General features: G+C 41.0%; 1 long non-coding RNA gene across 3 annotated transcripts in view; it reads left to right on the top strand.

Moving 5' to 3' along the window:
• The first annotated feature begins 3,291 nt into the window (after nucleotides 1-3,291).
• The window catches only part of LOC142829952 (uncharacterized), an 84,380-nt gene continuing 71,430 nt past the window's right edge, over nucleotides 3,292-16,241 (top strand). For 2 of the 3 annotated variants that reach the window (XR_012904913.1, XR_012904911.1), the window contains exon 1: nucleotides 3,292-15,367. This is a non-coding gene — a long non-coding RNA (uncharacterized LOC142829952). The remainder of the gene's footprint in view (nucleotides 15,368-16,241) is intronic. The other variant, XR_012904916.1, reaches the window with a different exon arrangement.

The following is a 16,241-nucleotide window of genomic DNA, read 5'->3' as shown; positions in this document are numbered from 1 at the left end:
GCAGAGCAGACATCTATGCATAGCTTATGGGGTGGGGTGGGGGTGGGGCAGAAAGGTGTCTTCCTGAAAAGCTTTAGTTTTTCAAACATCTATGGACACCAGTAATTTCTACATGCTAGCCATATGTCTATCCACAACCATTCTTTGGAGATCGCATCAGAACTCTGAGAATGACAATGCGTATGACACCTAATCCCTGTGGAAAAGAGAAACCTCTCTGGCTATCAAACATTAATTGAACAAACTGGTCTGAAAATTACAGAGTGATAAATCTTTTTTCTTCTCTACTCCTGCTATGTATCCACTACCTCCCTTCCAGGAATATGGGGGTATTATAACGATGATCACAATTGGTGGAGAAGAGGAGAGCAAAAGGGGCCCCTTTTCCTACTTTTTCCACGCTTTCTTCCATCTCCCACCCATTCTAACACCCACGCCTTGCCTAGCAGGAAACAATTAGTGAACTCCAGCCCCTCAGCTCCTCAGAAGGTTTTTGCAACACACAGCCCCTACCACTGCACATTCACAGAAGATGTTAACTTTTATGCTCTGTTAAAAAGTCAGTACATCACAATTTACTAATTTAACAAGACTCAGTACACCCGTTGCTTCAAATGCAGCACTGAATTGGTTTCTAGTCAAAGTAAAACAAGTTCTTTTAACTAAAGAACCTACATTAAGTGATACAAAGCAAAAGGGATAATGGCAGAGATGATTACAAGAAAATAAAAGTGCAAACACACACCTAAACGCTAAAGTTGAATCTAGACAAATACTGCCTTTATTGAAGATAGGGTGGTTGGATTTGGTTTTGTTGTTGTTTTTGGTTTTGTGGTGGCTGTGTGTGCTGTTGTGATTGGTGTTTTTTACATTCAATCTCTTTTGCAGCTTTTTACTAGCCAGGTCCCATCACTGAGATCAAATTGTATGGCTTTTTTATTTCCTCAGGAAGGTTAAAGATGGAGTTTTACTCTCTGCTCCTTATTTTTCTAAAGAGATTGTCTTTGTCTTGTCAGGAAGGCCTCCTGGGGATTTAGTCTCCTGTCTTGAGAATGTAGGAGCCATGTTAATTCTTTATAGAAGTTCAAGAACAGAATAATCTAGCTGGTTGGTTTGATAGATTTATTTACTGTTAACATGCAAATTGAGGTAACCCCGCATTCCTTTGTCTAGGACAGACCTGTTTATCATCTTTACCAAGGGGAGGTTTCCCTATCTCAGACTCGATCAAATAACATCATACAGATGGAGCTCCTCCCTTCACATATTATGTTAACATATGCTTTTCACAATGATATTAATAACGAGCATGTTATTTTCACATGACACCTCACGAGGCATATTTTATACAATAGCACTGCAGTAATGTGAACGGTGTTGACTACAGACACAACCAGATATGAGACATGACCAAAGGATGATAATCTTTACAGGGCTAGAGGATGAGGGGAGGGATGATAAGAGCAAAATGGTCATATTGGGTCAGACCGAAGGTCCATCTAGCCCAGTATTCTGATTTCCAAGAGTGACCAATGCCAGGTGCTTCAGAAGGCATGAATAGAACAGACAGTTGTCAAATGCACCCTGTACTGCTTCTCCTTCCTTTCACAGACCTGCAGAGAGTCATCCATGGAGTCTGGGGGAGGAGGAATATAATTATATGGGTGCATGAGGGCTGACAGAATCATCACCATGCAGCCCCCCCCATCACCATGCAGATGCGCTGTGCTCCCGCCAGACTTTTGTACCCCCTGGAGCGTGCTGCTTGGCGCTCCGGATGGTGATTTAAAGGGTCTAGGGCTCCTGCTTTTGTATCACCAGTCTCTGGGGCAATTACCCCTTTTGCCCGGCCCCCCATCAACAGGCCTGTATTTGTGACTGATTCTCTTACCACCAGTCTTTGCACTCTGCGCACGGATTTCAGAGACCTTGAAGAGTTTGCTGTTCAGGAGAACAAACTGGTAATCATATATTTCCACATTTCTTCTGTATAAACTCTGCCAGTGAGTTCCTAAATCACAGGCTTCTTCCTTAGTTTTGATTGCTAAATACAAATCTTATCTTGCTTTTTTTGAACAAGCTCTTCATGCAAATTGAGGTAACCCCACATGAATCTCTCTTCCCCTGCCTTTCCCCCGTTCAATTAATTCATTTGCTGGAACATTTATAGGACTAAATGATTAAGAAGAACTTATTAAGTTTTAGCAAAGAGGAATTCCTTATTCTTAGGCCACAGACAGTTGCCCATTAGAACTGTGATGTGGAAACCTGGATTTAAAGTGCTAGAACACAGTTGAAGTTGTGGTATCTGATGTGTCACTATTTGAGGCAAGATGCTAGGGTTCCCCATGATGATTAGATGGTTGTGCCTCAATTCAATCTTTGTGCCACGGGCCTGCAGGTTGTTCAAGCGATATCTTAAGGTCAGCCTGCTGTTCCTTTCTGTAATGTGGCCCAACCTACATTTACTCCAAATGTCATCAATGATATTATATATCTGTGGACAGGATATAACTTCTCCAGCTTTTGATTTTCAGGATGTGTTGATTTCTCCATCCAGGACCTGTAGTTTGTGCTCTTGCTTGCAGTGTGTCATCCTTAGCAACTTTGCTTTCCATCCCATCCCATAATCCTGCTAGTCTAGCAGATGATGCTTTTGTCATGTTCACATCTACTGCTCGGGGTTGCTTGAGAATATCTGGCTGCATGTCACCAAGGATAGAACACCAACTTGATAGCATGTTGCAATTAGTAGGATGTTGTACTTACAGAAATGGTCCTTCTCTTAGCTCTTTCTTGAGTTTTGTGATTAGTGATGTACAGTGAGTCTAGGAGTCACATGTAGGCCTTTCATGCATATGTTTCTATTAGCCTGGCTTTTATGCGTCTTCACTGTGCTCTGTACCTTCATTTTAGCTTTTGTCCATGTTGTTCCTGATTTAGCTACACATTTTACCAAGAAGCCTATTATATGTATTATATTTTTGTCTCAACGCTGTCATGTTGCTGACAATCTTGCTGTTTTGACATATTTCTTCCCTTTGCCTTTTAAATTTCTGTTCACATTTTTCTTTCTTGTTTAACTATCTTGTTTGTATCATGTACTTGGTGCTGCTTGGTATATGAATACCGATTTTCCAAGTATAATGTCCATTTTCTTGAGTAGATTTTTACAAAATTTTTCATTGTTTCCCCCCAAAATACTGGTTTTTAATGAGGAAGGATTTTTTGTAATATTAATATTTTTTTTAATATTAAAAAAAATCAGTGTTAATTCTGGACAAACTCCTCTGTTGTTTCCCCTTCTTTCTGAGTCTTTATCCAGAAAAATTCAGCTGCCTCAGACATGATCATGTATTTTCCCTTAAATGTTTTCATTACCTTATCCAAGATTTCTTCGCTTTCTTCATCTTTATCCTCAGCATGGAATGAATGTAATGTTGTGAAAATCTTAGGGGTCTTTTTCTGTTAGCATTGTTATTTCCAAACAATTTCACACAGAGAGTCTCTAGCACATGTTGACCTCGCATGAGCTGGCCTATTGAAAGAAAAGTCTGGTGATCCACCCTGGTGACAAGCAACGCAGTTTGCCTTCCAGATGGAAAACTACTTTGAATTTCCCCACACACCACACTGACAAAGAGCCCCAAACGTGCAGAGATTTGGTACAAAGGATTTGTCGTATATCCTATGAACTGTGGTCTGTTTAGTGCAATAGTCTATCTGTAAGACTGACCAGTAGAAGATGCTTCAGAGGAAGGTATAAGAAACCCTGCTGAGGTTTCCTCCCAGCTTCCTCCATTAAATTGATATATGCCCCTTCAAAACTGTTTTTTTAGCCTATATAATATAACTGATGTTGTGCAAACATGCCTGAAGAGAGATTCCCCCACTCCGGGCCCTTTTTGGTAGAACTGTTGTTTAGCCAGTCAGTCCCCAGCTTGTAGCAGTGTTCGGGATTCTTTCATCCTAAATGCAGGACTCTGCGTTGTCCTGGTTGATCTTCATCAGATTTCTTTTGGTCCGGTCCTCCAATTTGTCCAGGTTACCCTGGACTCTATCCCTATCATCCAGTGTAGCTACCTCTCCCTGCAGCTTAGTGTCATCTGAGAACTTGCTGAGAGTGCAATTCATCTCTTCTTCCAGATCATTAATAAAGATGTTGAATAAAACCATCTCCAGGACTGACTCCTGGGGATACTCCACTTAAAACTAGCTGCCAATTAGACATCGAGTCAGAACTATCCATTGAGCCTGGCAATCTAGCTAGCTTTCTGTCCACTTTATAGTGCATTCATCCAAGCCATACTTCTTTAACTTGCTGGCAAGAATATTGCAGGATACCATATCAAACGTTTTGCTAAAGTCAAGGTTGATCATGTCCATTGCTTTCCCCATATTTTCAGAGCACATTACCTCATCATAGAAAGCAATTGGCATGCGTGTGGTGAAACCATGTTAACTGATCCTTATCTTCCCCAGATTCTCCTTCTTCCCCCTTTTAAAGATGGGCACGATATTTTTCTTTTTCCATTTGTCTGGGACCTCCCCCAATTGCCACAAGTTTTGGCAGTCCCTGGGCTTTCCCTGGCCCCCTTCCAACCTCACTTCTCTATCTCCTTGCTTATACCTGGGGTAAACTGTAATGCTTCCTCTGCTTCTTATGGGCAGCTGAGAATTTAAGACTAACCCACTCTCTTAGCTTGTCCTATGACCTGGTTGAGAAGGCTCAGGGCTATATTCATGCTACAGCTTCTTGGGTGAGAGACTTAAGCCCAGAGCCTCTAAGTTATTGAGCCTCCTAATGTCCATTGATTTCACTGGGTATTAGGAACCTCAATATCTTGGAGGATCTTGGTCTTAGTTTTTCTGTTTCCTATTGTTGCTAATGTTCACAAGGGAGGTTATGAGAATAAATGAATGACTCTCAGGTGGTAGGCTACCTATGAATAAGTAGAGTAAAAGAGCAGTCAGGGATCATGATTTAACAATCAAAATGGAACTTTACCTTGAATATTAAAGTCCTAATATTTAAATGTGAAAGAGACTGCAGAGCACATTACACGAACACCTTAAAACAAGCTATGAACAAGATTACAGGCTCAGTCACTATAACGCCAAAGCACAGCTAGATAGTTCCAGAAACTGACTGATAAGCTTGCCAAATGAATTGCATCAGCAAAGAAGAGTTAATTCATTCACCAGCGAATGCAGTTCCCTGCTCCCTGTTAAGCCCTTAGGGCACAAGGCAACTCTTGCTTCCTCTGGCCTTCCATTGCTCTGTCCGTCACCGCCAAAACCCAGGCGGCATGCTAGGGTGAAACTGGGTCATGTAGCAAACGAGACAAGATGTTTCCCAATGGAAAGTAGGTTATAGAATGTAAAGTAGAAAGTGTCCAGTAATTTATTCTTATATTTCCTCTGTGAGCCTAGAGTTTTCATCTGTGGCTGCCAGTCTGAGGGGGCCAAAGGTATTTGCAAATGTACCATACTGGGGCTCAGAAAAAACATCACCACAAGGAACAGAGTGGACAGACTGGCTGTGGCATCTCTTTTCATTTCATTTGCATCTTTTGTTATGAAAGAAACATCAAGGATTTTGTATTGGATTTTTTCCTATGTGGTTCAGCACCACAGCTCAGCTCAGAACTGAGCTTGGAATTTGTGTTCCAGGAAAAAGAAGAACACATTACATGCTGTGGAGTGCAATGGAATAAGGCACTTACACGTTGTGTTAATACAGCATTCTTTTCTGTTAAGCACTTTAATACAGACTGTGACAAGCATGATGTTTATGACGGATTTTTTTTATAGGATGGGGTTCTTTTCATACAGTGAATGGTTTGTTTACACGGCCTCTTCAAATTTATGTCTGACTTTCAAATCCTTCAGGAATTGACACCAACTGTCCATGTTGACACTTGTTCATTATTTCTCCATCAATGGAACTATTCTCCTTCTTTCAGCTGTTGTAACAATTTTATGTTTTATCAAGTTGCCTTATAAGACCCTGCAGAACATTTTTTCAGTGTTTAGAGAATTTTATAACACGAGAACCAAAAGTATTTCACAGCTCCATTGCAGAAGCCTGCCCCTTGTTTCCCCTGCACACATCACAAAGGGGAGCTTCAGCCTGACCGCTTGAAAAACTTTTTAAAAAAAGCAAACTCAATTAGTCCTACAGATTACAACTAAATGGTCATGATGACAGTAAATCCAAGTCATATTTCCTCCCCCAGCCTGCAGCCAGCTACACCTGACCCGAATGACTCAAACATCTCTTTCTGTGGCTTTGGGGGAGGAGGGAGTGGGTCAGAGAAGGATACATACATGTGCTCATGTTGTAAAGTTAGACTGGCAGTTACAAAAAGGTTGAGATCATAAACAAATTAATGCTTTGTTAACCTGGTGGTGTTTGAAATACAGGGCCAATTTCTGAAGCCCTCCTTCAATTTTTACTCAGTGCCCACTAAAGCAAAACTCCTGCTGTTGTCAAAGGTATTTTGACTAACTAAAGACTGAATAAAAATGGAGTGGCTATTGGTAGCCCCCCTCTAGGTGGTTGCGTGCGGTGGAGGAGAGAGGTCAGGGAGCCTTTCCCATGTCGTGTCCCCATATGTCATCTGGGCTTGGGCTCCCTCAAGTCATCCACTGGGAGATTTGCAAGAAAAGGGACTAAAGCGTTAGCCTAAGGCTGCCCTATCTATAGGTCCCTCAGTGTTATCCTAAGGCTGCGCTATCTATAGGTCTCTCAGCACAGTAGTACCCTAACTCTCCATGCTCACTGTAGGTTCTGGGGCAATTTTGATGTCACTGAACTGCCATGGAATTGGGAGAGCAACTGGGGATCCCATGGGTAGCCCTGACTTCCAGAAGATCTTGGGACTTCACAGCCTCTTTTTATGTGTGGATGTAGGTGTGGAGAGAAGGTGAAACCCTCCCCCCACACTTAAAGATGCTAGAAGGTCTTTGCCACCCAGGGTGTTTGGCAATGGTATCATTGTTGGAGGCCCCACCAACGGAAGGGAACAACCTGCCCATCAGCCAAGAGGAACCCCTATTAACATCAAAGAGTTTTACCAGAGTAAGGGCCGAGAACTAACTTCAGGATTTGACTCATTACTTTTTAACCATTCTCACTGAAGAGAACACATACACAGTTCAGTGAACAGCAAAGCCAATACAGAAAAGATTAAGATAAGCTATGTGGAGGAGCCAGCGATTCCGTGTAGTAGGCAGAATTGTTACCATACACCAACGTAGCCTCCTACATTCAAGGAATTATATTGTCTGTAACAACTGTCTGCACGTTATCTGCACAGTTCCTGTTTACATGAATAGGAGGGAAGCATGCAGAGCAAAGGAAGTGTAGCTGCCAAATTCATGTAATGTGTTTCCATTAAAAAAGTATCAGAGCAACCCAATTGGGATGCTGGTTAGGCCATTGTGCAGCCTAATTGGACATTCTACTATTATTGCATATTTTATTGGACAGAGATAGGGAGCAGCATACTGCTGGACATGCCCATATTTCAAAGGCGATATTATTCACAAAATTGGGTTTCTACTTTTTATAAGAGAAGTGTTATTAATGCTAGTGTTCTGGCCATATTACAATTCAGATGATTATACTTCACCTTCAAAATGTCCCTTGCAGCTTTTGTTAGACTATGTGGTTTTCCCCCACCCCTTCTTTTTAATCTACCATATACTGTGTCTTTTGGCACTATTAATGGGTTTCTATGATTCTCCTCGGAAGTCTTTAAAGTTTAATAGGCTTATAATACCAAGCTGTATATTCTGTATTTGACTCACCACTGTGTTGTGAGGATTAGTATTATTACCACTAATAATCATTACTGTTTATTAAACTCTTTCAGATCTTCAGATATAAAAGTTCTAAAGACAGATCCAATATTGGTAGTGACAGACCCCAAAATGGTGTGGATCCCAAAAGTATTTGTGTGCACACATATATTTATGCCATTTCACATAAAAGTTGGGTTGTATGTTAATTTATCTGGAGTCATCCAAATCTGCAAAGCTCACCTTTGTTTTACCCTGTAAACATGGAATTATTTGAACCAGTCCTAGACTGTATCATCTAGTCATTTCTTGTCATTTTCTAGACTGTTCTTATTGAAAGGCCTTGATATTTATCTCAGGGGTTGTCTCATTAATTGATGTGTTATTAATCATTTCTGTATTTCACTATTGTGTCAAAGTCCCAACCCTGCCAAGGACCACATTGTATTAGGTCAGTTGTTCCCAACCTTTTCGATACTGGGGACCAGCAATCCCATTCACAAACTTTTGTGAATTAATTATGTAAAAAATTAATATGCAAATGTGCAAATAAAATGTTGGTGTTCCACCAAAAGCTCCAGCCCCCAGTACCCCCCACTGCCAACCCTAACCCCTAGAACCCTTCACCCCTCCACTACCTCCCAGTGCCAGCCACTGACCCCAGAGTCCCCTGTACCCAACCCCTTCAATGCCATTCTCCTGCCCTCAGAGCTCCCAATACCAGCCCCCTGTCCCTTAGAGCCCCCCCACCAGACCCCCAGTGCCAGCCTCCTGTTTTCAGAGCCCCACTGCACCCAACTCCTCCACAGCCCCCACCAGTGCTAGCCCCCAGTCTCCAATATTAGCCCTGTCCCCAGAGCCCCCCAGTGGCAGTCCTGCCCCTACAGGCCCCCACTACTATGCCCACCCCTAGAGCCCCCAGAGCCTGTTCTACTCCCCTCACCTAGCCCTGTGCTGCCTCCCAGTCACCAGCTGAGCACCAATGCCCGCTGCTGCAGCTCTGGAGGCCGTGGCTGAGGAACACCGCCTAGCACCTCCTCTCCTGCCCTGGCTGTTGGGAAAGGCGTATCCTGCCCCACCTCCCAGCTAAGGTCTCCTCCTGGCTGCAGAAAAGCAATCTTCCTGGGCCAGGAGGAGGCGCCACCCCTGCTCAGTGCTGTTTGGCTGAGAGGCGGGGCAGGATATGCACATGAGAAAAGCACAACTAAGGAAAGTGACTGTGTGATACCCACAGGAAAGTCTTATACAGCAGTTTCAGAGGAAAGTGTATACAGCAGTCTCTCGGAGAACCATCAACAGAGCTATGGATTAGAAGTTTATAAGGGTCCTTCACACCAGGGCATCAGTGGAGATGAATCAGTGGAGACGCTGAGGCAGTGGATGCATCCCCAGGTCTCCAGCCCCTTCTAGCTACTATCAGGGTTGGCCACCTGGTAAGCACACTTGTGGCCCAGTGGCCCAGCTGAGCGGCGCAGAAGTCAGTCGAGTACCACGGCGGGAGGTGAAGGAGGGCGGGGCGGTACACAGAGCCAGGGGACAGGACCTGGACAAGCATGCATCCCCGACGGAGACAGAAGAGAGCGGAGAGAGAGTAAGAGGCAGGAGAGGGAGAAGAGAAAAAGAGACAGAGAGAGAGAGGCAGGAGGCGGAGGAGAGCTGAGAGAGAGAGGGGGAGGCAGTAGGAGGAGGAGAGAGAGAGAAAGAGACACAGAGTGAGAGACCAGAGGCTCAGGAGAGAAGACTGACATGGGAGAGAGTCTTGAAAATCCCGTCTTATGATGGGCTAATTGGCTAGTTTTGAAATAATGGCTTAATATGTAGATGCACATTTTGTTATTTCAAAATAATGTCAGTTATTTCGAAATCACACTGCTGTGTAGTCATACCCCAAGCCAGCAGGCTCCTTCTCTGTTTTAGAAATTCTCCTCCACTGGCACTTTTACATTATGAAAAACCAAGGCTCTGCGTGTTCGAGGTATTACATAAAACAAGACAAATCGCAAAGCACACTGTTACAATAGTGTATCTTAAGAGAACAAAAGCAATGGCATTCAGAGTCAGGCAATCCCTCTTCCACTGTGCTCTCTACAGTACCTGTCATGGCAGGAATTTCAGAACAGATACTTCTCCAACTAGACACAGATGAGGGAGTAAAGGAAGCAGACACACCCTTAACTCTGTACTTCCTTGATTTTGTTTGTTTACAGCAGAGCTGGGTTCAAACTAAACATTCAGATCCAAATGCCCGTCAACTTGAGGAAAGCTTCCACATCCAAATTCTGCAGCTCAAATGCCACTCTAGTTTATGCGAAATCATCCCATTAGTCCTATAGTTAAAAGACTACTTAGCACTTGTTCTTATTTATACAGTTTATTTCTTCTATATTACACCTTGTAAAATCATGTGAAGTAAAAGTCTCGATGATGACAAACTTAGAGCCTGTTTGCCTAGCTGGCAAATGCCTAAATTGTTCCCCAATTTTGGAAGAGATTGGGAGTGAGAGAGGGTCTCCTCTGTAGGCCTGACTTGCCTCCTGTGGCAGTGTAACCTCTCCTCTTGCTAACAGAGCTTATGTAACAATTCCAGGAACAATGTGAGAGCCCTAACCTCAGTCTCTCACCATTGCATTGCTGCGGCAGAGCTAACAAACAAGTAGTAAAACTTTGTTGCCAGTGATACAGGCAGATGTGAGAGTCTGTGTACACACATGGAGCAGGGACAATTTTCCACTGTCAATTTTCTGATCATACTTACACTTTCAAGGAAAATCTTCCTCTCACATAAGAAGTTAGCTGCTTTCTCTACAATCCTTTTTTTGCTTAACAGCATGGGGAATGAATCTAAATTGGATAAAAATGCAGCAAGGCATCAGGAATCATTCCAAAATTTTACAATGATTAATTGTAAGTTGCTGTAAGGCATACTGCATGGATATAGTTTTGTGTCAATAATTCATTTCAAGGAATTTGGGAAGAGTCCCATGGGAAAAATACAATAAAATAGGCAACCAGAAATAAAGCAAGCTCATTTAACCTCAGAACTAGTTAGAAAGACCTTTTTGTCCAAATCTAATTCACTTGGAGGCAATAGTAACATTTGCAGCTTGTTCTTCACTAGAAGAATTGTGTTACCGGAAATCTCTTTGTATTATCATAATGAAAGGAAGAAATTATTGCTGCTCGCCCGAGTAAGTTTCTCTTCCCCCTTTTCTCCCATTACACTGCTCTACAGCCAAAATGCTTCTGAAATAAATGTGGTCAAACTTTACTAATTCTGAGTCACTGAGAACAAAAATGATGCTTAAAATTGTTGATTGGCTCTAGTTTTCAAGATATGCTATTGGGTCAGTATATTGACTTGCGAATGGCGGAGGATAAGTGAGTTATAAAGGGAAGGGATCTCAATTTAAACCAGAAATGACTAAAATACATCTTTGACTGGATCTATGAATAAATCTATGACTGGGTTTGGACAGTACTTGCTTTTTAGGCAAAACAATGAATGATGCAATCTGAAGCTAGTATTGCGTCATATATTATATGAATTGCATCATGTTATTCCTAGAAGTCAAGGATGATGCAATCATAACGAAGCTTACATCACTCTGCTGAACAAATTGCACTATATCAGCTCTAGAAATCATACAGTGTCATGCTCTCTTATTTGTCAGTGTTTGATTTTGCAAAGGGACACATTTCCGTTTAGCCAAAGTGAGCAGAGATGCCTCGAACTTGTGTGAACGGTGCAGATAACTTCTGCTATGTTTGTGGTGAAGTGACTTTTGCATCACAAAAGTGCAGTACAACCACTATGATTAAGAAAGCCTATCACCTTTATTTTGGCTGCAAAATTGGAGAGCAGGACAAGAGGTGCAGACTATTGCTGGACAGTGACAAGAGATGCTCCATTTAATGAATATAAGAGACAAGCCAAGAATCACCAAGTAGACACTGAATAGGACTAAACTATGTACATAATAGTTTTTTGCCTTTTGTTTCATAATAAATTTTATTTATATAACCCTTTTGCTGATTTTTAAAGTGTTACATAAACAGGACAGGTGAAATATTATCATGTAAAGCAACCATAAACACATGAAAAGACCTAGGTTTACAATTTATGCTTAAAACTCTACTATCTACACAATATACATAGACGTAAAATGTAAAAACTTAAATATCTTGGAAACAGTAGCCAATCAGTTTTTTTAATTGTCATATTTGAATTCAGCACATCAAAATACATAATAAATAGCACATTTTGTCGCTGAAGCAGACGACTTCTAAAAAATTGTAGACCAGTGTTACTGGTTTCAAGCAGGATTATCTTGAAATTGTTGCATGATGTTTGGGGCCAAAAAACAAAAACAAACCCCCAAGCCCCCAACAAACAACAAATATCTGATTACATGTATGCTGTTACAGGGGAAAAAAAACCCTAATCACAGTTATAAAGTGTGTGAGGTCCTTATCCACTTACTTAACAACAGAACAATCAGAGCATTCAAGAATACATGACCTACCTGGCCTAGAAATAGTCAACTCCTGAAAGACAACTGGATAGCTATGACACATCCTGATATAGCATGCCTCATGGAATGAAACTGGGAATGCTGAATCTCTAGGTTTCCACTTTCTAAACATCCTTTTTTATGACATGCAGAGTCCCAATCTTCCATAAAATATTTCAGGAATATCTTGTAAAAGTTCCTTTATTTCACTGTTGATTACAAAGACTTATGGAGTGGTTTACTTTCTTTCTCTCTCCCCCCACCCCCATCTAAGATTAAATATATCTGAACCTGCTCGATTTTGGCCTTTAAACTAAAACTCACAGGCACAACATATCAAAACCTTCTGAATGAACAAGGCCTGTGAAATACGTCAAGCAATGCTGTGCGTATTGATGAAAAGCTATGGGATTCATGTTCTCTATTTTCCTTTTCCTTGTACTGTGGAGACTCAGGATGTGTATTGAAAAGGAACTGGTAGAAAAACCATTAAATTAAGTAATTTGTTCAATATAGATAGGGAAAGGTCAGAGGTGAAAGGCAGATTTATCATGAATCATTAGAGCCCTTGTTTCCTCTTGGACACATCCATCATCCTCAAAACCTGCAGCAGCAACATCTTCTGGAAGGGAAGTATACATTCCATCTTATGTTTAAGATTGTAGTGCATTGAGAAGACATTCAACTGATATCACAATTCAGGTCCTAGCTCAGCCTCAGCAGTAAGTTTGTATCCCATCTGATGCCTCATAACTGCATCCAGATAGATGAGAGAAGTGTGAACAGGTTCAGCTCATGTTCCCAGATGTCAGCTGTATGCCATTGCAGATAGAGGAAGGTCAGCTAGCAGGTTGACACTATTATACAGTCAATCTGGGATTGATGTTTGCATCTAGTATGAGTCGTAAAAAACATAACACCATGTCTTAAAATTAATACAACATATGACTTCAGATGGTCCTCATTATCATGCACATTTTACACATTGGTCATTTTACGGAGTCAGCTATCAACTACGGTTTCATGGCGTTAGACAAAGATAGTCACATATTCCTTAAAGCAAAGGACAATAACTGGAAATTTTCTATAGTCTCAAAATTAAGAACTGAATTTGGACTTTGGGAATTTTATTTTATTTATATTCATGTTACAAAATTGTGCCCCTCCAATGCACTAGGCATATTTATGATGCACTCTCTAAAAATACATTTTTTAAAAGGTTAAAAGTTCAAGCTGACCTGCTGTCAACATTCCCAAATGAACTGCTCTCTACTCAGGCCCCTACTCTCGTGTGCATTGTGCCCTGAATCTCAGCAATCAGGCTGTGTCAGAGTGTGGTCAGATGTGGATGTATGTTTCAGAGTTTAGAAGCCTCCACTGAGACTGTCTTGCTCCAAGCTTAACACATATAAGTATTCTAAACTCAAGTGGCCAAGCTAATTTCAGCTGGATGGTTTAGGCACAACAAATCCTGCATCTTGGTAGTGTGTGTGTGTGTGTGTCTGTGCATCTTGTGATAAGAAATACTCAATATTCACTTTTTGCTACAATGAGTTTAAATTAAAGGCAAAACTACCATAGTTACACTGCTAAAAAAGAGACTTTCAATCTGTCTGTAGACTATAGAACTGGCATAGTGTTTGAAAAGAAAGAATATGTCTTGGCAGCTTTGTTTGATCCATTACATTGATGTCAGACTGATACAATGTTAATTCAGGGAGATCAAATTTGGCACCTTTTTCTGAAAACAAATTCTAATAGCTATGTCTTTCTTTATCCTCCCAATTTACAGCCATGGTCTCTAATATCTTATGACACAATAGTTTCCACTTTCATAAAATAGCATCAAATAGATGCTAACAGAGAGACACAATCAGCACATTAGCCACAAGTAACAACAAAACTTACTGCATCCTTGACATTTCTGAAGAAGTGGGCTGTGCCCATGAAAGCTCATGATACCATCTACATGTTTCGTTAGTCTCTAAGGTGATGCAAGATTATTTGTTGTTTCTTAAGTTTTTTCAGTGACACACTAAGTTGGCTATCCCTTTGACAATTTCTGAGTAGTTATTCTTTTACTGTATATAATCAGGCTTTATCTCATTTCCTACATTAGAGAACCCAGAAGTCTCTAGTGTATAGAGATTATTTTCAATTGCTGAACTGAAAAAAATCAGTCAGTGCCTAGGTATTGTGTTATAGAAAACTGAAACATGTGAGGTAAAACATATTTCCATACATTGTAGCATCTGTGTAGCAAAATAGCTCCAATTAAAAATGTAGTGACTTTTCAAGTGGTTTAATACATTTTAACTATCTAAATTTATTGAGCCATAGATGTTACAATATTTATATGAAAGGAACAGCTAATCATCAATGTCTCCTTGTAAGAGCAAATTCACCCATCTGTTTGTCTTCCAACATTTAGATTATGTTATTGACTGGAAAAAATGAGGCAAGATTCAGCTTTTCAATGGATTATGAATTAAAATTCCTTACAATAATAAAGTAAAGGCTTTGTGGGGTCTACTTCATTCTACTTAAAATCTACTTGGTTACACTTTTAACTGAGGACAAAAAAACACATGAGAAATTTGTTCATATACTGGGCACAGCAGCTAATGAAATCACGGCCCTATTGAAGATTGCATTTTGTCTCTGATGGAAGAGGAGCCAAGATTTAACTTAACTCACAATTGCTCGTAACACACTCAAAATACATGACAGGGGAGCTAGTGTTGACCTTTGTTTCCCCATGCAAGTACCTCTGTGTAGTTGGGTGACTGCCCCACTCCAGCAGGGAAGGAGTTAAAGCAGGCTGCTGGGAGCCTGTACAGAGTCCTAGCCAATCAGGAAAAGGCTCATAGGGAGCCAAAGGGAGGGTAGCTTGCTTGTGCAGCCCTGATTTAAGGAGCTGCTCAGCAGAGCAGAAGGCAGTTGGGTCCCAGCCAGGGAAGGTACAGGACTGGCTGTCAGCAAGGGAGAAGCACCTCAAGGGAACAACACTGGACAGGCTCATGGGAGTGGAAGAGAGATAACAGATAAAGGTAAGCACTGGCATTGCGGTACTACTTGTCTTTCTAGGTGGATTTTTTTTCACAGAAAAGGCAATGGATGAAATGTAACTGTCAGATATTTTGTATTGGAAAGAATTTTTTTTAAACTAATCTTTCCAAAGCAAACTGAAGTAGGTTTTTTTTCCCCTTCAAATTATTCAGAAATGGTTGAATCTATTCACAATCTGAAAAGCGTTGTACATGTCTGCATATCACTGGGCATAAAGGCTCACTGTTATGTGTGACCATGGTATGAAATATGGTAGGTTCAAAACTGTTTACAATTTTAACAAATGTGTGTCATACAGTTTGTATTGTAACTTAATTTCTAGATGTCCTACATTATAATCTCTCTCAATCTTATGAACCTAAGACCAGGTTTATGCTATGGGGCAAGATCAGCTGAAGGTACACAATTCCAGCTACAGAAATAATGTTGTTGGGGTTGATGTACCTTAAGCCAAACTTTTGGCACCATTCTCACAGCAGGAGGCTGATGGGAGAAATGTTCCCGTTGACTTCCCTTACTCCTCACAATAGTGAGGAGTGCAGGTGCTGTCCGGGGTGCCCTTACCATTTGATTTAGTGGGTCTTTACTAGACCCGCTAAGCCTACTGCCACAGTGTCGATCTTCCCATAAATCTACAACAAGGATTTAAATATATATATATAAAATATATTCACATTTAATACTGATTTTGGTATTCAACTGCTTTTGTTATAAAATCCTTCCAGTGTAAGCATAGTAGCCACCCAGATGTCAGTTTCTTGCTTTACTTCATCATGTTAAAAGGAAGTAAAATGACACCTTCTTTTGTAAGCAGCAACCAATTTTCAGATATGTTAATGGTTAGAAAATATTTGT

The sequence above is a fragment of the Pelodiscus sinensis genome, chromosome 1, assembly GCF_049634645.1.
Source record: "Pelodiscus sinensis isolate JC-2024 chromosome 1, ASM4963464v1, whole genome shotgun sequence".
Taxonomy (NCBI): domain Eukaryota; kingdom Metazoa; phylum Chordata; order Testudines; family Trionychidae; genus Pelodiscus; species Pelodiscus sinensis.
Note: the sequence above shows the minus strand (reverse complement) of the source record. Positions and strands in the feature narration are given on the sequence as shown.